This window comes from Engystomops pustulosus, chromosome 6, assembly GCF_040894005.1.
Source record: "Engystomops pustulosus chromosome 6, aEngPut4.maternal, whole genome shotgun sequence".
Lineage (NCBI taxonomy): Eukaryota > Metazoa > Chordata > Amphibia > Anura > Leptodactylidae > Engystomops > Engystomops pustulosus.
In genome coordinates this window covers 34,505,633-34,530,993 of record NC_092416.1, presented here as the reverse complement: position 1 = coordinate 34,530,993, position 25,361 = coordinate 34,505,633, and the positions used below count along the sequence as shown (strand labels likewise).

At 41.1% G+C, this 25,361-nt stretch overlaps 1 protein-coding gene and 1 long non-coding RNA gene across 4 annotated transcripts in view; one reads left to right on the top strand and one right to left on the bottom strand.

Annotated features, from left to right (window-relative positions):
- Positions 1-25,361, bottom strand: part of GRIK4 (glutamate ionotropic receptor kainate type subunit 4) — a 210,134-nt gene that overhangs the window by 138,789 nt on the left and 45,984 nt on the right. The window lies entirely within an intron of this gene.
- Positions 498-25,361, top strand: LOC140065643 (uncharacterized). Its single transcript, XR_011847994.1, has 3 exons — positions 498-652; positions 24,365-24,647; positions 25,272-25,361. It is a non-coding gene; the product is annotated as an uncharacterized lncRNA (long non-coding RNA).

Genomic DNA, 25,361 nt, shown 5'->3' with positions numbered 1-25,361 from the left:
TATCAAGATAGACTGCAGCTCGCAGAGGTGTCAGATTACACAGACATTCTATGGAGAGGGGAGGGGGAAATAGTGAGTCACAGCAACTAGGTCTCCTTCCAGCTGCTCAAAGACATCAGCAAATCACTGACAGAGACTGCAAAGACTAAGAATACAGTCACTTCATGACTCTGTACACAAACTGGGCTTCTGATTCCTGCACAGTTTGTTGAAAGTTGAGGGAGACTTTATGGTGGCCATAAACATGAAATCAGAAGACCGTCCAATCTGATGTAATATAGTAACAGTGTTCTAATGTACTCTATTTCCTTTACTCTCTACCGTCCAGGGGACATGCACACTCAGCTCTATGGGGGGGGGGGGGATTTATCATAAATTTCTGAGAGCAGAACTATTCTAGTTGCCCCAATCAGAGCTCAGCTTACATTTTCCCACAGCAGTTTTTAAAATTAAAGCTGAGCTCTGATTGGTTTCTATGGGAAACGTGAACAGTTTTACCTCAGAAACAAGATGATAAATCTCCCCCTCTGTGTTTATGTGTATAAAAGGCTCAGGTATAATAGCTGTGCTGAACGGATGGCCGGCTTCAAAATCATAACTCTGTTTGCTTAAGATTGTAAAAACTGGATTTGCAGAAGCCTGAACTGCAGATGTGAGTATTTTTTTTTATCACCATCTTCATGTTGTCTGCCATTTATCTCCTGTTTTACTGTATGTTATCTCACTAGCAGTAACACACGAAATTGCTGTTTTGGAAGTGATCCATATGCATATTAAAGGCTTCATTTGGACCATAACTAAGAAGATTGGTCGTGGCAATTTGCAGCTGCAATAAGTACTACAGAAAAGCCAAGCGAATGTATGAACTCCCTCCCATATCGCGGAGCATACGGCGTCTTTACACGTTACATTATGGCGCTACAGTCAGACATGGTGATTTTATAGTGATTTACCCGCTACTCAGCCCTCAGTCTGTGGCTGCATCCATTACTACCATCATGTCCTGGCATTCAGACCGGAGAACGTGTAATGTCTGAGAACGTTATAGCGGTCATTGGATGGATTTGGCATTGTGCTGCCAATAAAGAATGGCGCTAATGTAGTTTCTATCGCACGCTTAACTTTATTCCATCTCCAAAATTGCCCCACAAGTAAAATATTGGGGCTCATTTACTAAGGGTCCACGGAGCGCATTTTCATCGGGTTTCCGAGGCCCAATCGGTCTAGGGGGCCCATTTTTGACTGAGAAGGACCTTCACCCTTTAAATCCTTGTACATCTGTTCCTGCTCTCAATACACATATACATAAGAGCCATTTCAGGACCTTGAAGGTTCTCCTAAGGTCCTGAAACCACGGTCCAAAAATGCATACGTGGTGTTTTGAACCAGTTTTTAGGCCGTTTTCAAGCAGTCCGTTAAAAACTTCATGCGTTTCAAAAACGCATGCGTTTTTGAAAATGCATGTGTTTTTTGAACACGCATGTGTTTTTTGACCGTTTTTGTCCATTTTCTAATTATCTTAATTAAGATAATTATGAAAAATGGTCAAAAACGGATGCGTTTTCAAATAAACTAGGAGGAAGGACATTTACAGACTTCTTAAAAACAGCCTAAAAATGGGTTCACAACGCCACGTGTGCCACCACCCTCACAGACTCCCTGCGTGTTCTGGCCGGAATGAGTGACCCAAATGCTCAGCATGTCCGCTCAGTTCCAGCTGCTCAGTGTTCGGCCAGCACCTGCAGCGAGTTTGACTGATTATACTCGCTTGTGTGAAATCGGTATAACTTGGTGTATGTGTTTCTGTTGATTCCACATGTTTTACCCTGATATTATCTCTCTTCTGATATCCTTCATGTAACACCCCTGCTTGTTTCTAACCTACATTTAGCAATCATGCCTGATTTTACTAATTTACTGCATCTCATGGCAATGGACTGTTCCTGACTATTCATTAACTTGATCCCTTGGTGTCAAGTATGTTTTCGTTACATTGTGCTGTTCCTCCAGCTCTACAATATGCTGCCTGCAGATAGGACACTATGTACAATCTGCTCAGCCACTCCTGCTCTATAACATGCTGCCTGCAGATAGGACACTATGTACAATCTGCTCAGCTCTTCCTTTTCTATAACATGCTGCCTGCAGATAGGACACTATGTACAATCTGCTCAGCCACTCCTGCTCTATAACATGCTGCCTGCAGATAGGACACTATGTACAATCTGCTCAGCTCTTCCTGCTCTATAACATTCTGTCTGCACATAGGACACTATGTACAATCTGCTCAGCTCCTCCAACTCTACAATATGATACCTGCATATTGGACACTACGTACAATCTGCTCAACTCCTCCTGCTCTATAACATGCTGCCTGCAGATAGGACACTATGTACAATCTGCTCAGATCCCCCTGCTCTATAACATACTGCCTGCAGATAGGACACTATGTACAATCTACTCAGCACCTCCTGCTGTATAACACACTGCCTGCAGATAGGACACTATGTACAATCTGCTCAGCTTCTCCTGCTCTATAACATGCTGTCTGCAGATAGGACACTATGTACAATCTGCTCAGCTCCTCCTGCTATATAACATGCTGTCTACAAATAGGACACTATGTACAATCTACTCAGCTCCTCCTGCTCTATAACATGCCACCTACAGATAGGACACTATGTACAATCCGCTCAGCTCCTTCTGCTCTATAACATGCCACCTACAGATAGGACACTATGTACAATCTACTCAGCTCCTCCTGCTCTATAAAACTCTGCCTGCAGCTATGACACTATGTACAATCTGCTCAGCTCCTCCTGCTCTATAACATGCTGCCTGCAGATAGGACACTATGTACAATCAGCTTAGCTCCTCCTGCTCTATAACATGCTGCCTGCAGATAGGACACTATGTACAATCTGCTCAGCTTCTCCTGCTCTATAACCTGCTGCCTGCAGATAGGACACTATGTACAATCTGCTCAGCTCCTCCTGCTCTATAACATGATGCTTGCTAATAGAACACTATGTACAATCTGCTCAGCTTCTCCTGCTCTATAACCTGCTGCCTGCAGATAGGACACTATGTACAATCTGCTCAGCTCCTCCTGCTCTATAACATGATGCTTGCTAATAGAACACTATGTACAATCTGCTTAGCTCCTCCTGCTCTATAACATGCTGCCTGCAGATAGGACACTATGTACAATCTGTTCAGCTCCTCCTGCTCTATAAAACGCTACCTGCAGCTATGACACTATGTACAATCTGCTCAGCTCCTCCTGCTCTATAACATGCTGCCTGCACATAGGACACTATGTACAATCAGCTTAGCTCCTCCTGCTCTATAACATGCTGCCTGCAGATAGGACACTATGTACAATCTGCTCAGCTTCTCCTGCTCTATAACCTGCTGCCTGCAGATAGGACACTATGTACAATCAGCTCAGCTCCTCCTGCTCTATAACATGCTGCCTGCAGATAGGACACTATGTACAATCTGCTCAGCTCCTCCTGCTCTATAACATGCTGCCTACAGATAGGACACTATGTACAATCTGCTCAGCTCCTCCTGCTCTATACCATGATGCTTGCTAATAGAACACTATGTACAATCTGCTCAGCTCCCCCTGCTCTATAACATGCTACCTGCAGATAGGACACTATGTACAATCTGTTCAGCTCCTCCTGCTCTATAAAAAACTAGACCATTTTAACCATATACATTATCGCACACACCTTTGATTTTTCTATCAGATTTTAATGTGCTTTGTGTTCTGTATGTGACGTCAGGATAATGTGTGACACGCTGAGCTGCCATACGTCACCTACTAACGCCAAACAGCAGAGGGTCCCATAAAATCCTTCAAAGCCTTAAATAAGCAGAACTTTGATAACACCAGCAATAGACAGGAATCCGCAGAAGCGCGGAGCACGTTCTCATTCTGGCTATTTATATTCAGCAGAGGGGAAATTGTTCCTCCTTCAATGTGATGTTGATGTCATTTTATGAACAATTTCTCTCCAAAAACTCTAAAAAAAGGAGCTGAGCCCTGCAGCGATTCTTAATATGCGACGTGGTCCTCAACTTCCCAGACTGCGGAGGAACATAAATAACCCGCGGACATCACTAATTACAGGATTAAAAAAAATATATGAAAAAAAAATCTAGAATAATGCAGCGGAATTTCAACAAACGGATGAAATGGAATAGGAAAACAATGTAAAAAAAATCAAGGTCATCGGAGGAAGGACGAGGCTTATTTTCACACCAAGGCATCATTAACTAGACATCGCTGCCTGAAAAAACACTCAATTATTAATGAAATGATAATTAAAATAGGGAATAGATATTTAGGCTGGAGCCAGGAACACAGACAATAGGATTTTATTTCCTAATTTCCTCGGGTTTGGGCTATAAACTAGGAGGAAGGACATTTACATTATAATCAGCGACACCAGGAGGTTCAGATAATAGAGACTTGGACGTTTTCTTTAAAGGGATATTCCCATTCATTGTTTTAGTTTATCCACAGGAATCAACTGCACTATCACACATACAAGCACCCTTATAGCCCCTGCATCTGTAGGAGAGATTTGCAAAAGAAAATTACAGGGAAAATACACACAGTGATGTCACAGTACAGGGATAATACACACAGTGATGTCACAGTACAGAGATAATACACACAGTGATGTCACAGTACAGGGATAATACACACAGTGATGTCACAGTACAGAGATAATACACACAGTGATGTCACAGTACAGAGATAATACACACAGTGATGTCACAGTACAGGGATAATACACACAGTGATGTCACAGTACAGGGATAATACACACAGTGATGTCACAGTACAGAGATAATACACACAGTGATATCACAGTACAGGGATAATACACACAGTGATGTCACAGTACAGAGATAATACACACAGTGATGTCACAGTACAGAGATAATACACACAGTGATGTCACAGTACAGGGATAATACACACAGTGATGTCACAGTACAGGGATAATACACACAGTGATGTCACAGTACAGAGATAATACACACAGTGATGTCACAGTACAGGGATAATACACACAGTGATGTCACAGTACAGGGATAATACACACAGTGGTGTCACAGTACAGGGATAATACACACAGTGATGTCACAGTACAGGGATAATACACACAGTGATGTCACAGTACAGGGATAATACACACAGTGATGTCACAGTACAGAGATAATACACACAGTGATGTCACAGTACAGGGATAATACACACAGTGATGTCACAGTACAGGGATAATACACACAGTGGTGTCACAGTACAGGGATAATACACACAGTGATGTCACAGTACAGGGATAATACACACAGTGATGTCACAGTATAAATACACACAGTGATGTCACAGTACAGGGATAATACACACAGTGATGTCACAGTACAGAGATAATACACACAGTGATGTCACAGTACAGGGATAATACACACAGTGATGTCACAGTACAGCGATAATACACACAGTGATATCACAGTACAGGGATAATACACACAGTGATGTCAAAGTACAGGTATAATACACACAGTGATGTCACAGTACAGGGATAATACACACAGTGGTGTCACAGTACAGGGATAATACACACAGTGATGTCACAGTACAGGCATAATACACACAGTGATGTCACAGTACAGGGATAATACACACAGTGGTGTCACAGTACAGGAACAATACACACAGTGATGTCACAGTACAGGGATAATACACACAGTGATGTCACAGTACAGGGATAATACACACGGTGATGTCACAGTACAGGGATAATACACACAGTGGTGTCACAGTACAGGGATAATACACACAGTGATGTCACAGTACAGGGATAATACACACAGTGATGTCACAGTACAGGGATTATACACACAGTGATGTCACAGTACAGGGATAATACACACAGTGATGTCACTGTACAGGAATAATACACACAGTGATGTCACAGTACAGGGATAATACACACAGTGATGTCACTGTACAGGGATAATACACACAGTGATGTCACAGTACCGGAATAATACACACAGTGATGTCACAGTACAGGGATAATACACACAGTGATGTCACATTACAGGAATAATACACACAGTGATGTCACAGTACAGGAATAATACACACAGTGGTGTCACAGTACAGGGATAATACACACAGTGATGTCACAGTACAGGAATAATACACACAGTGATGTCACAGTCCAGGGATAATACACACAGTAATGTCACAGTACAGGGATAATACACACAGTGATGTCACAGTACAGGGATAATATACACAGTGATGTCACAGTACAGGATAATACACACAGTGATGTCACAGTACAGGGATAATACACAGTGATGTCACTGTACAGGAATAATACACACAGTGATGTCACAGTACAGGGATAATACACACAGTGATGTCACTGTACAGGGATAATACACACAGTGATGTCACAGTACCGGAATAATACACACAGTGATGTCACAGTACAGGGATAATACACACAGTGATGTCACATTACAGGAATAATACACACAGTGATGTCACAGTACAGGAATAATACACACAGTGGTGTCACAGTACAGGGATAATACACACAGTGATGTCACAGTACAGGAATAATACACACAGTGATGTCACAGTCCAGGGATAATACACACAGTAATGTCACAGTACAGGGATAATACACACAGTGATGTCACAGTACAGGGATAATATACACAGTGATGTCACAGTACAGGATAATACACACAGTGATGTCACACTACAGGCATTATACACACAGTGATGTCACATTACAGGAATAATACACACAGCGATGTCACAGTACAGGGATAATACACACAGTGATGTCACAGTACAGGGATAATACACACAGTGATGTCACAGTACAGGGATAATATACACAATGGGGCAGATTCATCAGAAGTGTTCAAAAGCAGAACTGTTCTAGTTGCCCATGTAAACCAATCAGAGCTCAGTTTTCATTTTCCCACAGCTTTTTATAAAATTAAAGCTGAGCTCTGATTGTTTTTTATGGGCAACTAGAACAGTTCTGGTCTCAGACACATCTGATAAATCTCCCCCAGTGATGTCATAGTAAAGTGACAATACACACAGTAAATTCACAGTACAGGGAAAATAAAGTTATAATAATTTTTCGTTTCGAGGTCAGTGATGTAATGGAACATACGTAATCAAATATCACAGAACATAAATAATCAGAAGTCATTTTTGCCCATAGATAATGATGTCATATAAAGATGTCAGACTTCATGGATAAAAAGACACATTTAGGATTATTGCCTTAATGCTGATCCTGGAGAGACATCATGGTCAGAGGATGATAGGGTGAAAAGTTCACTACTTATTATATAAATTATGACTTATTCTGTGGCGATCAACACTAAGGCCCATTTCACACATATGATCTGGGGACATATATCCGGCCGCAAATTTGCAGCCGGTTATACGCCCCCACAGACGCCTATGGTACCTATGACGTCTATGGTGCCCATGCCCTATATACTCTGTACGGCTGGGCACCATGCCTCGCTATAGAGAGGGTTTAAGTGCTACGCCCATCTCTTCACATATTACACAGTCATCTATCCATTTATATGGCCGCCATTTAATACATCTGCCTCTGTGGGGACACTGGGATGTCCTCTTGTGGGGCCACTCAAAAAGAGCACAGTGGCTGAATGGAGAGTCCATATAAAGAAGTCTTATACAGGCGGTCCCCTACTTAAGGACATCGGACTTACAGATGACCCCTAGTTACAGACAGATCTCTTTGCCCACTGTGACCTCTGGTGAAGCTCTCTGGATGTTACTATAGTCCCAGACTGCAATGATCAGCTGTCAGGTGTCTGTAATGAAGCTTTATTGATAATCCTTGGTCCCATTAGGACAAAAAAGGGCAAAATAAAATTTGTCCGGAGCAACAATTATAAAATATACAGTTCCTACTTACATACAAATTCAACTTAAGAACAAATCTAAAGAACCCATCTTGTATGTAATCAGGGGACCGCCTGTATATATAAATATAAAGTAACCCTGCTATTTCCAAATCTGCATAAATATGGAAAGAGACTTATAATAGCCATATAATAGATGTCATAATAGATCATTACATATTTGAGAAGTTCTTTAACTCAAAGCGAAATAAAAAAAAAAATCACTTTCCTCCCCAGAACATAAAGTTGATGAAGAAGCAGAGAAAACTTGTAACTGCTGCCAGTAAAGCAGGCGCGCTATCAGTGACATCCTCAGGTTCCGCTCTGAGAGAAGTGAATAATAAAAGTAATCCTTTCCAGGCCATTAAACGTATTTTACATTGTGATAGGAGTGTATGAGAAATATATAGAGAGCCGAAGCTCTTTATCAGGAATCCGGGAGGGTATGGAAGGTGACGGAGAACCTCTGGGTCCTTCAATGTAACCAAAAGTTGTCGCTATGATTATTAAATATAATAAATGTGTTAATATGTTAAGTGTTATTTCCCTAAATCAGGGTGATCACTGTTTTTTTTAATCCTTCACAAATGCTTTTACTAAGAAGTTCAATGGAAGCACCCAACAGGTTAGATAAGGGATATTCCGGAGCCAAGTGGATCCAGGATACTTATGTGGTATAATTCAAAGGAATTTTATTGGAAGTATAAAACAAATACGTGCCAAGCGCATGGTAAACATTCAAAAACGCATGCGCTTTAAAAAAGCATGTGTTTTAAAAACCCATGTATTGTTTAATGGACTGAAAACGCGTGTTTTAAAACGGTGCAAAAACATGCATGTGTTTTTTAATGTTGACCATGCATTTGGCACGTATTTGTTTTATACTTCCCATATAATTCCATTGAATTATACCACATAAGTGTCGTATCCTGGATCCTCCTGGAGCCAGAATATCCCTTACCTTACCTGTTGGGTGCTTCCATTGAACCTCTGCAACTCCGTTGACTGGAACGGGACCTGCGGATTCCAAAGGGACCATGGGCTGCCAGTGTGCATATTTCTGCACCTTACATACGCATATACTTATACTCCCTCACGAGGTCAGCGCACCTGTCTCGCTTTTGTCTCTTGTCTCCTTTGCACATCCATCCGGTTGCTTTAAGAGACCTTCTGAAGACAGCACCTCTCCAGAACCCTCATATCATTTACTAAGAAGGAGAGCAATAGGAGGTGGCGTGGTAGCAGTCACAACTAAGCACTTGTACATCAGGGTCCCAAAAACGTTTCCATCCTGTAAAAAGACACCATCAGTCTTGAAGGTTTATTCAGATGCATTAGTCATTTGGACTAATCCTATCTTAATTTTTGTCGATTTAAAGAGATGTACGACCTGGATATATTGCCAGATTGGTGGCCATGCAGCCAATTTGGCAAATTGACGTCCGTTCGTACTAGCCATAGCTGTGATTGGCCAAAGGGGGCTTTGCTAATCGTCAATATGTCCCGGTTGTGCGGGACTGCTGTTTCACAATTAGTGCTGTGTGTACCCGAACTGCAAAATTCTGTTCTGTACCGAACTTTGCGTGTTTGGGCCCCCAGGACCCAACCCCAAACTTCATTGGAAGTTCAGGGCTGGTGGCAGGTTCAGTTCAAATTCCCACACGACGATGTACAGTTGTGATGAATTAACTGAGTTGCGAACCATAAGGCCACCAATTTGTTTTAAGACTAAGGGATGACCCTACACTTTTGACTACATTTATAATGTCCCCTCATTTATATAATAAACTGAAATGAGAAAAGCTCCCGGAGTTGAATTTAACAGATAATCCTGTTTTGTTGTATCTAGAAACACCGACCCCCTGTAGTCCATGCTGCACGCTGTGCCTAAACGGCCGGTCTTCACAGGACTGACTGCTCTGCTCCTATGGTTCCCGTATTCTGTAATGATTCTATTGATTGTAGTAGTAGCCGTACTACACGGCCCCCATACTGAGAGTCTCGGAGAATACTGTAAGGCATATAGCTGGGTTATCAAATAGGCTCCAAAATATCTGTGCTTGAACATCTTCGCACGCCAAAAAAATGAACAAATGTTGAGAAAAATAATCGCTTATTATCTCGTTTTACTAAACATTTACCACCGAACCAACATAAGATCCAAGCTCACATACTAAGAGGCAGAATATGTGTGCGATCAATGAGAGGGCCATCAATATTCAAGTGCATGCATACAAGAGAGGCCGCCTCTGTGGCTGCTATGGTACCCGGCAGTCAAGGGTGGTGTCAACCTTTGAAGATTTCTTCCTTTTACAGCGATTGTAGTGAATAGGGAGGGTAAATAGATCCAAGTGTCTACTTAGGTCTTTCTAACGATCGGCATTGAGCTTCCTTTGTTAGATGTAGTTGCCTTACAGACAATTTTTATGGTTTTGTAAATTTCAATTGTAGGCTTTTAACTTGTTCACACGTCTTGCAGCTTCTTGTTATGTAATGAATATATATATTGTTCTCTGTCACGTTCCGATATACTGTAATTGCTTGAACAATCTTCCTATAGTTCTATGTTGTGGCGACTATTAGGTCTACACTTTTACCATAGGGAGGAAAAATTGAGGTGGAACAACTATAATTCTCTAAAGTGTACCTGCTATTTTATAAAACGTTTAACGTGTCATAGAAGCTATGTTATGATTGGTGGGGGGACGGATGCTGAGACTCCACAAGCTGAGTGTTGTACAGCTTCCATCTCGATTGGCTCTGCTCAGCTACTCTCAGAGCCTTCAACAACTTGTGCCTATACCCATACATCCCCTCTTACCCAATTTTATCACCAATCAACTCCCACTCATCCTAAATTGATAGTGTCCCAAGGAAAGTTGGGCAAAACATGCAGCCATAAGTATGATGCATTTCTGATCTGGTCTACCCTTGCAGTTCCACCACCTATCTCCTCCAACTCAGCTTTTATTGGTAGTGTCCTTGTATAACTTGACCAATAGAGGGTACCATGGAACTTGTGATACGGTGCACAGAAGGCCACTTGGGCACAATTAAGTTTGTTCCGACAAACACACTTCTTGTGTTCATTGGATTTACCGGCCCAAAAGTAGAACTGCTGAACCCGACTTTGGGGCCAGTAAATCCTGAAGACACACAGAGAAAGTTTGATGGAACCAATAGATTGTGTAAATCAGTATTAGATGTTCCATCATTCCATACAATACACATTCTACTCTCTTGGATCTTCTGCCAATTCATTTTGTGATGCAATATATTTTGTGATCAGTTCTAGTCTCAGCATCCAGACCTCCATCTATTAATTCCAAAAAATGGATGCAGATATGGCATATACATTTCTGCTACAAATATCATGAGTATCTGAGCTTTAAAGGGCTATTCCCACTAATAACACCAGCTTTAAATTTGTATAAAATGTATAAAATTGTAAAACATTTTTTGAATATAAATAAATATTTTGCAAAGTTCCTGTCTTCTGTGTTTTGTTTTGTTCTGTCCTATTTATATCTCTTTGTTTCACTTTGGCTTAGAAAGGGAACATTGCCCAGTTGTCACCTTCCATCTAGAGTAGGATGGCAAGACGTTAGAGACAGCTGTGAGTTTACCGTTAGGGCTCACTGTCTGTGTCTTCGCTTACGGTTTCCTTTGGTTGTACGTCCTCTATCAGCAGTAATACTGCAGTATTCATTTGGAAGTATTTTGTGGTCACTATATGGCAATAATCAGCTGAAACTTTTAGGTAAGGCTCTGTTCACATTTAGATCATAGCTTCCCTTGATAACAGAATGCATGTAGAAGTGTTACGTTACCGTATTTTTCAGACTTTAAGGCGCACCGGATTATAAGACGCACCTTCAATAAATGCCTGCTAAAAAGTCTAGGTTCATATATAAGGCGCACCGGATTATAAGGTGCACTTGATTATAAGGATGAATGACCAGCAGGTGGCAGACCTGTGCACAGCTCAAGGCAGCTTTTGTCTGTAAGTGTGGTTCATATATAAGGCGCACTGGACTATAAGGTGCACCTTTGATTTTTGACAGAATCAAAGGATTTTTTATGCGCCTTTTAGTCCAAAAAATACGGTAATTGTATGACCGATAACACCAGCACCATACACATCCCGTTGATGGTCAAGTCCTGCTGTGGTGTCCATGGTCAGGTCCATGTGATGAAATTGTCCTTGAAGCCTTTAAATCTTTAGCATAGAGAGCTTAGATGTGGAGAATAATGTGAGAAAGTTCTCCTCTCCCTCACCCAAAGGCAATGCTCACCAATCATGCCCAAGGAGGAAAAGAAATGTTCTGTCCCGAAATGATTTAGAAGTCTGGATGTAAAACAATAAGTCACGACCAAGAAATGTTGGACCCCACGCTGGCAAGACCTTATTCTGCAAGGCATCCATGAATAAGGAGGACATTAGCAGAATGAGGAGCACTTGTCTGCTGTGTCTGCCGATGGTGATTGATCGGATTTAATATACAAACAGCATGAGAGGTACTAAGGCTGGCGTTAATGTATTATGCATGCACAGGCTCGGCAAACACACGCCTTTCATAAGACCCCAGACCTAATCGAGCATACAATCCACCATATAATAACTTACTGAATTATCTTATCATCCTTTCCCTTTAGATCTATTATTATGATATTTTTTTTATAAGAATGTCAAAAATAGTTATCGAGGTTTCACTGATTGATAAGATTTTTGGTGTTACATTAAAGGGATTTTTCCCATGACTGGTAACTAATATGAATTTAGAACATTAAAGGGGTTGGCCACTTTACTTTATGTTTTCTGTAATGTGTGGGGGGCATGATGTTAGGTAATTTTGAGGCTCTGGCGTTAATCGCAGGTAACGCACTGGATCGGAGATAAAGACCGAGACTCTCTGTTATTTTTTCACCAACTGGGGGGGTCAATGGTGATATTTTTTTTTTTAATCTTGACTAAGCCATTTAAGAAAATCTTCAAAATGTAAGCGCGCAGGCAATCCCTTTAAGATTAAATTGTCTAAATTCTGACTGATCAAGTGTCTGAAAGTCAGAATATTTCTAGTTGCCCTTGTCAACCAATCACAGCTCCCCTTTAAAATATTCATGAGCAGTGGTAAAATGAAAGCTGTGCTGTGATTGGTTGCAACTAGAAATATTCTGACTTTCAGGTACTTGATAAATCTGCCCCATTTTGTTTATTTTCCAATCATTTTTGTAGTTTATCACGGACATTACCGAGAATCAGGAACTTTCTACTGTCTGAAACTTGTTTGACATCCTGTAATGATTTTCCTTTTCTTACGGCCTGGTTATTGTAGAGGGGATGGAAGATAAATTCGCCACAACAAGTAATATCATTCTGACAGTGGCAAATGACAAAGACAAAATAACAAAAAATGTCACTACTAAGATCTTTGCTAAATATTCATTTATATTAAAAAAAATTTACAAAAACATTTCTGAAATAAAAAAAAAAAAATGGTATAAAAATTTAAAGCTGGTGTTATTAGGGGGAAAAGCCCTCTAAAGCTCAGATACACGTGATATTTGTAGCAATGTTGGGCTTTCTTCTATGCGTCTATGAATATTTTTAGTTTTAGTCTGTAAATCTCTAGTACTATTAGGTCAAGTTACCCACTTCTGACCAGTGATGCGCAGCAGCTTTGCTCCTGTAGGTCGCTGCCCCCTACAGTCTGCAGCAGTATCTCAGGATGTGTTAGCACACAGGGGGCGCTCTTCTGCATTAATTATATCAAAAGGATTTCCGAAGGAGCCAGGTGATGCTCAACATGGAGCTATCTATCATCTGTACTAAACCTCGGCATGATTCTCAGGAAGGATTGTTCTCTCCGCAGTAGTAATTGCAGGTGTTTCTTACTTTTTATACAGATTATTATGTCCTGTATACAATGCAGATTCTACTTCATCTCCTTCCTGGTCATGATGGTGATGTTTCACTTATTGATTTCCAGGAGCATGAATTATTGTAGAATCCTCTAAGCTCCTCTCACTCTATAACATGCTGCCTGCAGATAGGACACTATGTACAATCTGCTCAGCTCCTCCTGTTCTATAACATGCTGCCTGCAGAAAGTACACTATGTACAATCTGCTCAGCTACTCCTGTTCTATAACATGCTGCCTGCAGAGAGTACACAATGTACAATCTACACAGCTCCTCCAGCTCTATAACATGCTGCCTGCAGCTAGGACACTATGTACAACATGCACAGCTCCTCCTGCTCTATAACATGCTGCCTGCAGATAGGACACTATGTACAATCTACACAGCTCCTCCTGTTCTATTACATGCTGCCTGCAGATAGGACACTATGTACAATCTACACAGCTCCTCCTGGTATATAACATGCTGCCTGCAGATAGGACACTATGTACAATATGCTCAGCTCCTCCTGGTATATAACATGCTGCCTGCAGATAGGACACTATGTACAACATGCACAGCTCCTCCTGCTCTATAACATGCTGCCTGCAGAGAGTACACTATGTACAATCTACACAGCTCCTCCTGCTCTATAACGTGCTGCCTGCAGATAGGACACTATGTACAATCTGCTAAGCTCCCCCTGCTCTATAACATGCTGCCTGTAGGTAGGACATTGTATACAATCTGCTGAGCTCCTCCTGCTCTATAACATGCTGCCTGCAGATAGGACACTATGTACAATCTGCTCAGCTCCTCCTGCTCTATAACATGCTGCCTGCATACAGGACACTATGTACAATCTGCTCAGCTCCTCCTGCTCTATACAATGCTTCCTGTAGGTAGTACAGTGTACACAATACGCTGATCTCTTCCTGCTCTATAACATACTATCTGTAGGTAGGACACCACACACATTCTCCCCAGCTCCTCCTGATCTATAACATGCTTCCTGCAGATAGGACACTATGTACAATCTGCCCAGCTCCTCCTGCTCTATAACATGATGCTTGCAGATAGGACACTATGAATAATCAGCTCAGCGCCTCCTGCTCTATAACATGATGCCTGCAGATAGGACACTGTGTACAATAAGCTAAGCTTATCCATCTCTATAACATCCTGCCTGCAGCTAGGACACTATGTACAATCTGCTCGGCTCCTCTTGCTCTATAACATACTAGTTGTAGGTATTATACTATATACAATCTTTTCAGCTCCTCCTTTTCTATAACTTGCTATGTATAATTTTCTCCTGTTCTGTCGCATGCTGCCTGCAGATTGTATTATCGATGTGACAGATTTTCTTTAAGGTGAATCCTTTCTATGTTATTTGCGTTATATACCTGGCATTACACCCTGCGTACAAAGCAAGTACACCCATCATTTCTACCAGATGAGAGCAAAGCTTTTAGAGCTGAGCAGCCTTGTGACATGCCAAGGTTTAGTAAAGATGATAGACAACCCAATATTGATTGTCACCAAGCTCCATCTAAAGCCAGCGCAATGCACTTCATAGGGAAGAGGCTCCTCCTATATGCTAACACATCCTACAGAATCCTATAGACCAGTGATGGCAATCCTTTTAGCCACCGAGTGCCCAAACAGCAACCAAAACCCACTTATTTACCGTGAAGTGCCAACATGACATTTTAAGCAGTAACTTATTGCTACCCGTTCTTCAACATCTTTCAATTGTATTGGACGCCTGAGGCCACCAATACAGTTAAAAGAAGGAGGGCAAATTCAGACATCATTGTAGCTTCTCTCCAGGGTCTCCCTGTACAGTAAGAATGGTGGGTCCAACAGGATCCTCCAAAGATAATGAAGTTCTGTCAACACCTTCTCACTTTTCCCGCAGTTCCAAAGAGCCAATGAAGTGTCGCTTTAAAATAGCGCTGAGCGCAGCATCTTTTGTGTTGCCTGGGACTGCAGGAAGATTCAGTGTTTGGTGACCTGGGGTGATGGGTTGAGTGCCCACAGAAAGGGCTCTGGATGCCACCTCTGGCACCTGTGCCATAGGTTCGCCACCACTGCTATAGACTGTATGGGGGAGGGGGGCATTGTCCTCCTGCTCTGAATAGACATTACCATTCACTGGTCACATGTGGGTCACTTGACAGCAGTTTTGCATGGCCCCAGCCTTTTGCTGGTTGACAGTCAGGATCCTTCCTTTAATTCAATTATAGCTTTAAATAAACCAATTTACAATTAGTCACAAGAAACTTTTGAGTTTCTCATCAAAGGGCCTCCTTGTTCACTTATTTTGTCTATGCTTAATTCCACTTTGCTAGCAATAAGATAGACATAAACTTACTGAGGTGTCATATTACACAGCGGCTCTTTGGAGAAGGTAGGGGCAGGAGTGAGTCACAACAGCTAGATCTCTGTCCACTCAAAGTGAAAATTAAACCTAGAAGTCCAACTGCAGAGGGGAAAATTGGCAGAAAATGTAGATTATGATGACCAGAAACTGTGTTATTATTGATTTGTGCTAAGTTTAATGTATAATGATGCATATGCAATTTTATATGTTATATAGCTTTAATAGTCAGTTCTCTGTAATGGAGACACTGAGACGACATTGGCTGCTAGAGGCCACATCGGCAACCAGCACCCTAGATACACCAACAACCACATTAATGAACAAAATGCCACGGTAGACATTATAAATGCAGAAATTAATACTACTCCAGCAACCAAATACTGCATTCACAGCATATAATAGTAGCGGAGATCACAGAGCAATTAAAAATAGTACAGGAGACCCCAGAGCATCTAATAGTAGTGGAGACACCAGAGCATCTTATAATAGTACTGGAGACCCCAGAGCATCTAATAATAGTGGAGACACCAGTGCATATAATAATAGTACTGGAGACCCCAGAGCATCTAATAATAGTGGAGACACCAGTGCATATAATAATAGTACAGGAGACCCCAGAGCATCTAATAGTAGTGGAGACACCAGAGCATCTAATAATAGTGGAGACCCCAGAGCATCTAATAATAGTGGAGACACCAGTGCATATAATAATAGTACAGGAGACCCCAGAGCATCTAATAGTAGTGGAGACACCAGAGCATCTTATAATAGTACTGGAGACCCCAGAGCATCAAATAATAGTGGAGACACCAGTGCATATAATAATAGTACTGGAGACCCCAGAGCAGACAATGATAGTGGAGACACCAGAACATATAATAATAGTGGAGACACCAGTGCATATAATAATAGTGGAGACACCAGTGCATATAATAATAGTATTGGAGACCCCAGAGCAGACAATAATAGTGGAGACACCAGAACATATAATAATAGTACTGGAGACCCCAGAGCAGACAATAATAGTGGAGACACCAGAACATATAATAATAGTACAGGAGACCCCAGAGCATACAATAATAGTGGAGACACCAGTGCATATAATAATAGTACTGGAGACCCCAGAGCAGACAATAATAGTGGAGACACCAGAACATATAATAATAGTACAGGAGACCCCAGAGCATACAATAATAGTGGAGACACCAGAACATATAATAATAGTACTGGAGACCCCAGAGCATATAATAATAGTGGAGCCACCAGAACATATAATAATAGTACAGGAGACCCCAGAGCATACAATAATAGTGGAGACACCAGAACATATAATAATAGTACAGGAGACCCCAGAGCATACAATAATAGTGGAGACACCAGAACATATAATAATAGTACTGGAGACCCCAGAGCAGACAATAATAGTGGAGACACCAGAACATATAATAATAGTACTGGAGACCCCAGAGCATACAATAATAGTGGAGACACCAGTGGATATAATAATAGTACTGGAGACCCCAGAGCAGACAATAATAATGGAGACACCAGAACATATAATAATGGCGGAGACCTCCGAGCAGATAAAAATAGTACAATACAATGATAATAATGGAGACCCCCAGAGTAGACAAATAATGTTGGTGACCTTAGAGCAGATAATAATACTGGAGACCTTGCAGCTGACAAATACTAGAGAGCCCATAGCCGATAATAATACTGAAGATTCACAGAGCAGACAAATAACCCTCTACTTTCTTTGCTTCTCTTTTTCTGCCTGCACTTAACAGCAGGTTCTTCTCTCCTCCATTAGTCACACTGCTCTGTGTCCCATACTGGTTGTATGTGGCAGCATCAGGCCCCAAAGTAGAACTGTGCCAGGAGTAGGAGAGGACCTGGGAGCAGTACAGTACAGTTGAAAAGTACTTACCACTCCTGGGTCCTCTCCTGCTCCTGGGGTTATGCTTTGGGTCCTGACACTGATATATACAACCAGAATCAGGAGTCAGGACACTGAGTGGAGCACCTCTACCAGCTTTCTGCACCAATGAATGCTTCCATCAGTTATGAAAATTGACAGTGCAGGTCACGGCCTGACGCTTGACAGGTCGCATGTGGCCAGTGGTTGTGTCCCTGTCTTCTGGGTTTTTAGTTGAGATGAATGTGTGCTGCACTTTATGTACATGCTCAGCAGTTTAACTCCTTTGCTACAAATCAGAAGAAAACAACACTAGGAAGGAATGCCCACACTCATCTCAGCACTCCTAGAGTTACCGGGAAAACAGGACTGTGGAGTCATGAAATCGTTGACCATTTTGGTGTTGCAGAACTCAGAGCTAGTTGAAAGTTTGGCTTCCTGACTCTACAACCCTGCTAAAATCAACTTTTAAAATTTTGCTTTTGAGTCAGAAGGGCTGTGGTGTCATTACCATAGTTCCTTTGTGCTTAGCAGGCTGTTACAATGTGCAAGAGGACTTATTCCTTCCCCCCTTTGTGAGATTACATCAGACACAGGGGGAATTGCCAAGAGAGCAGGGGGGATATGGAGACAGTGTAACAGCCTGTGAAGCTACAGTTGATTTTAGAAGGAAAGGGGCTATGAATAACAACTATAAGAAGATTACCACAGTCCCGGTGCCCGGTTCTATGAGTAAGTGTCTCTGGTTTATCATGATGGATTTTCATGGTAGATTTCCTTTTAAAAACCTTAAACAAAAGAAACAATAGAATAGGATTTATAATGGCAGGACAGTAAAGGTCACCTGAAGGATTTTATTGCCACCCAGAAGAATCTTACTCCTCATCTCTAACCTTCAATCTACATTGAATCTTCTTAAAACATTCCAATCCTTTCAGCTTTAATCTTTTTGCTCTTTGTGTTTTCGAAGAACATTTTACTTTATTTGGCAATTTGTCTTTCCATTTCCATCTTTTCTTTATGCTCTTCTTTTATGGGTCACATTATTTCCCTTGTAGTTCTTTAATTTCTCTCCCACTCTCTTCTAATTCCAGTCGATGAAAAGCTGGTTTTTTTCCTTAAATTTTGCCTCCATTACTTTTTATTTAAGAGAAAATCTTTTATCTTGATTTAAGTGTTTGATTTCTAAACTACGAGTTTTTTATGTGCAGTAATAATTATTTAGAATATGTCTTAAATGTCTATTTTTGGCTATTGTCCCAGTCTATGAGCCTTAATGCTTCTTTCATGTGATATACTTGAGCCTTCTGGAAATGTTCCGATTTTGCGACTCTATTAGGAATGGCCATGAAGGATGTGGATGACTGCCGTCTTATGTTTGTCTCATCGCTAATTAAAATCTTCTTAATGAATGCCACATTTCATTTTGCCTTTTACTTCATTTTTATTGATTGCAAAGCTTGGGAGTAGCTGCTGCTTCTTAGAAGATCTTTAGAGCTTAGAGCTATATAGTCGATAGGGTCGGGAAAGTAAAAGTTCTCCTTACAGAGACTTTGCCAATTGTGGCCATGTGGAGACTTATAGCCATTGATGCTCCATTAGGAGATTTGGGGAAATATGCAAATGTCATTTCCAAGATGGCACAAGGAAAAAATGCCTCTTTTTGCTACCTTGAAAGACAGACCTTTAGGAGGCCTAATGCCCTTGGAGGAGATAAGTACAAAGTGGAGGGATCCTCATGAGCAATATGGGTAGTAATAGTTGGTTTGGTTAAGTACTACTCATCAATAGCAACAGTAAATTGGTAAATCGGCGCAGATTTGGCCCTCTGGCGGAAACTATATATGTGTGAAGAACACATTGCAGATGTATGGAAACATCTGCAATGTGTTCTTTACACACATATATATTGTTCTTCACATGCTATTTTGGGCGCACCGTTCCGAGCGTATCTCCCGACAAGTAAGCAGATGTGCCGAACATCTGTAATCTATTCTGCACTGTGTTTTGCACTGTGTTTTTCTCTTAAATGATCCTGTGGTCACTGTGTTCACTGTGTTCAATGTTTTTATTCTATTCTTCACTGTTCTTCATTGTGTTTTTTTAATTAAATGCTCGATCGCGAGCAGGGGAAATAATGTTATTCTGGTCACCTAGCAACCCTTACGTTTAAAACGCATTGCACTCGCATTGCACTTGCAATGATTGCGAGTGCAATGCGTTCTTGATGCATCTCCTTAGACTTGAATCGGGCGTGAAAAACGCGCGTGACACGCAAAAGTAGAGCATGCTGCGATTTTGACGCGCATGAAAACGAACGCAAGCACACGCGTGAAAACCAACGCTAATGAAGAAAGACCCATCGAATACAATGGGACAGAGTGCAATGCAAGTTCTGCGCGCCAAATGCACGCGCAGAACTCGCGCATGAAAAACGCCAGTGTGGAAGGGGCTTTACTTCAAGAGGAACATATCCATCTGATATAAACTAGTATGGACTCAGCCATAATACTATAGATCTATTTTGTACAGCTCAGTCCACTATGGACCCACTCTTTATCTCTGTATGCAGTATTTTTTTTTTTCAATGATCAAAGAAAACTATTTGTATCATGTAGATCTTATGAACTATCACACACAATAACATTATCCTGACGACATAAGGATTTGACTTCTGTCAACCCTGCAATTCAGGAACCGAAAGTACAGACAGTCCCCAGGTTACATACAAGATAGGTTCTGTAGATTTGTTCTTAAAGGAAACCTACCACTTGAAGTGGCAGGTTTCAGATGGAAATACCGAGCACCAGCTCAGGGTGAGCCGGTGCCGGAGCTGATTTTTGTTAGTGTTTTAAACCGCTGTATTGCGGTTTAAAACACTTTTTAAACTGTATAGCCGGCGCAGGGAGGTACTCGCTCGGCGCTTATCATGCGCGCGGGTCTCCTTCACTTCCTATGTAGCCGTGCGCACGGTAAGTGCCGAGCGCGTACCTCCCTGTGCCGGCTATAAAGTTTAAAAAGTGTTTTAAACCACAATACAGCGGTTTAAAACACTAACAAAAATCAGCTCCGGCACCAGCTCACCCTGAGCTGGTGCTCGGTATTTCCATCTGAAACCTGCCACTTCAAGTGGTAGGTTTCCTTTAAGTTGAATTTCTATGTAAGTCGGAATTGTATAATTGTAACCCCAGACAGAATTTTTTGGGTCTTTGGGTTTTAAAAATGTTGAGTTGTCTTAAGAATCAGGATTAACAATGAATCTTAATTGCAGATACCTTTATGACTGTTACAGCTGTTTATTGTAGCCTGCGGCTAAAGTACAGTAAATCAGCAATTACCAGAGTTCCGTTTGTAATTAGGGGTCATCTGTAAGTTGAGTGTTCTTAAGTAGGGGACCGCCTGTATACAGCCCCATCCTCATCATGGAAGAGCCAGGTTTCTGAGTTTCAACATCCAATTAAGTGAAAGAGAATTGAGGTGCAGTAACCTGGGCTGACCACTACACATTGGGCAGAGCTGTTTACTCCTGGCTCTATACTCGGAATTCTGAAATTTTTTAGCAAATGGTGGTTATTTATTTACCACCACTTTTTAGAAAAGGGCCATGGCAAAGGTGGGGCCATGGAGCAGTACAGTCAATGTCCGGGTTATGTACAAGATATGTTCTTTAAGGAAGTTGGAACTTATATTTTATAATTCTTAGTTCAGTAAAAAAAACTTTTTTTTGTCCCTGTGACTGGATTTTCAAATTTTTAATTAATAAAACTTAAATGCAGACATCATTGCAGCCTTGAACCAAAGAAAAGAATCCAGAGAGCTTCACCAGAGGTCACAGTGGGCAGAGGGTTCCATCTGTAACTAGGGGTCATCTGTAAGTAGGGTGTTCTTAAATCGGGGACCGCTTTTAATGATTATATTACCACAGTTTTCTGGTGGCAGTTGATTATTTAAATTTGCCCCGCCTCTGGGCTTAGATTTAAAAAAATCTATGTGGACCGTTTTTCAATTTTATGTGGACTTGTGTTTTTCCATGGCGGAGACTCCTGCCAGAAGCTGTTGAGTGGGGACGTCCCTTGAGTAATCTGATATTGATGGGTAGGTAAGCAATGTCAACATCATCGAAACCCCTTTAATAAACCTTACGATGCTGAAGGTCAAAAAAATTAATATTTATTTGCACAGCTCATATACAGACGCCTACCCTTGTACATTCTATAGAGAGCTCCGCAGTCTTGTAAAAGAATATTTCGACATATTTGCAGCTTTAGGTTTTTCGTTGTTTATTTTCCCCACTACAAAGTTGTCATTGACTTTACCATAACTTTTTTTATGCATTGATACAATATGGGTTTATGTCATACAACCCAGACTTGTGCAATTATTCTATTCTGAGTCTCATAGACCTGCAACCTGAGTGGTTATATTTTATATGGCAGAAATATACTTTTTCCCTCCAGTCCTGTCATGCTCAACATCTATATAATAACAATGGGCTAAATCTCATGTAGTCGAGTCAATCTTAAATCCTTGTTCTGCTTTATTAGCCATGTAACAGTGTATATTAGTTCCACCAGTGATGCCAAGTGCTAGATATAAAATTTGCTCTTCTAATGCCAAGTGCATTAGTGTTATTATAGCCGTATATCTCCTGCCAGATCACAAAACACAAATAAGATGTCGATTGCTTAAAGGGACAGTCCAATTTTTAGGTTATTACATTTTTTTCATTGTGTAATGGAAATTTAGGCCGTGTATGCAAAATCTGGAAATCAATGTTCATACTCAGAAGCGGAGAACTTGAACTGGGTCACATAAATAGGCTAAGTAATAGCTAGAACTTTCTTAGGGGTTTCCAGAAACCAAAAATACAATTACCACTGCCTGCATAAATAGTTTTCATAAGGAAAGATGGCCTAGTTGGCCGAAAGAAAAGAGCAACCACATGATCCCATAAATATGCTTCCCTATATGGATGTGTCATTGTTCCCACCATCCTTACTCTTCCCGATGCAACTTTTTATCCTGCAGTCGAAACTAAAGGGTTATCCAACTTGTGTCAACACTTGAGTTATGATCCGTAATCAGCTGTTATCAAGACCACAACCTCCAGCCTGGTTCTGCTGGGTCTGGTCATACATCGGACAACTTTGTCCCTCCGCTTCTCTCTCTCGAAGAGAAGAGGGATTGCTTAGCTTTTATATAGAAGCAGGAAGCCACCCTGCATTGGCTTGAAAGACGGAGTTGTTTAGTTAAGCGGTATCGGAAGGAAACATAAACTGGATATAAATTGCTGTTACAATGACTGTGGGTCCAGTCAAGAATCTAAGCATTTACTTACCCTGGATAACCCTATTAAAAACTGTATCCAAAGTTAAGCAGCTTGTTGCCTCCACAGAGCACCTGGGGCAAATGGCCTGCCAACCCACCATTTAACATTTGCCTTGTAAAATTGGGGCATCATCATGTGAACAACTGGGATGTTGGTTTCCAGACTAAAGTGGCCATGCAGTCATTACGATAGGTACCCCCCTCCAAAAAAATCCACTATCGTAATAGTGGTTGGAGCGGCATGCCAAGGACATCTGCATCAGTGAACGGCCCCCTTCATATCTATCACAGGAAGCCCGAAGTCTAGCTGCCAGAGGGCCATATGACCAGCAGCTCCTGGTGAAGGCTGACCAGGGTAAGCATCATATGGGTGACCTCAGAGAGTCTTATACTCAAACTGGTAAACTTTTGCGTTATTGGCCAACCCTTTTAACCTGGTTCTTCGTGCCTTGAAGGGCCCAAAAATAACAAATACTGAAGCTTATGGTATATGGACCAATAAACTCTGCATCTTATCAAATGGTTCTCCCCGATCTCTATTTTTTGAAGCCGAGTTGTTTCTCCTATACATCTCCATCAATTCCAAAACATGCCACAATGACTACGGTTAAGCAACCGTAACACGCACAAATTTATTTGACAATTGTGTTCCTTTACGGGAAATCCTATTCTCCCAATAACATAGAAATCTGATTTGTGATGATTTATCTGCAATGACTCCGAATCGTAGATAATCTAACAAACCTTTAGTTACAACATAAATGTTATTAAGAAATGAAAGTTTTCTCCCGAAATGTTTCATGTTAAATTCCGGTTGTAATCCATCCAGGCTCTTGCTTATCCGCTGTCACTTGGAACTAATTAATAAATGTGTGTAAATATCCGACATATTGGAAAATAATGAACTAAAACCCCAAGAAGCAGATGGAAGACGGAGAACAATAAACACAAAGGCTGAGCTGACATGTGGCAGACTGGATGGAAGAATGGAAAGGCCAACGGGAAAGAATAAGGCTAATTATTAGTTCACTTACGTCTATGGATTGAAGCAGTTTCGGGAAACTTACAAAACAAATGTTGACAAATCAGAATAGAGAACTTGGTCGTATAAGGTAACTTGGCCGTAGCATCAATAATCCAATTTATAATGGGCAAAAGGTATATAATTGTGTACATAGTCCAACTCCAAAAGTAGAATCTACACTTTCGAATGGCCATTGTCATGACCGTATCTAACTGGACTAAATTGTTCATTTTATTAGTCTGTAAAGGGATATTCCCATCTTGAAAATGTAAGGAATATGTACAGGATATTAGATGTCTAAATCCATACCTAATTTGAGAAGTGGACCCCAGGGGTGTAACTTGAGGGGGTGCAGAGGGTGCGATCGCAAGCGGTCCCAGAAAGCTTAGGGGCCCATAAGGTGTCACTTTCACATATGAGAAGACTAGTACTATATACCATACATTATAGTCAGGGGCCTGGCACAGACTTTGCACTGGGGCCCATCAGCTTCTAGTTACGCCCCTGGTGGACCCCCATCTCAAGTGTGGCTTAATCCATTCATTTATATGGAGTTCTGAAAATATATTGTGATTGTAAAGATCATGGGAGTCCTTAGGGGTCATTTATCTTATCTCTGTTTGTTTTGGCTGTTTTTTAGTCTTTTTTCTGTCTGCTTCTTTGTTAATTTAGCATTTTCACTTTTTCTTTGTTTAATGTTTTTTTTTTTCAGATCTCTTTTTGCTACACCTGTTACAAACGCCTCAATAATGTCGCACAAATGTCTCAAGTCACTTCTTTACATTTTCAATTTTTTTCTTGA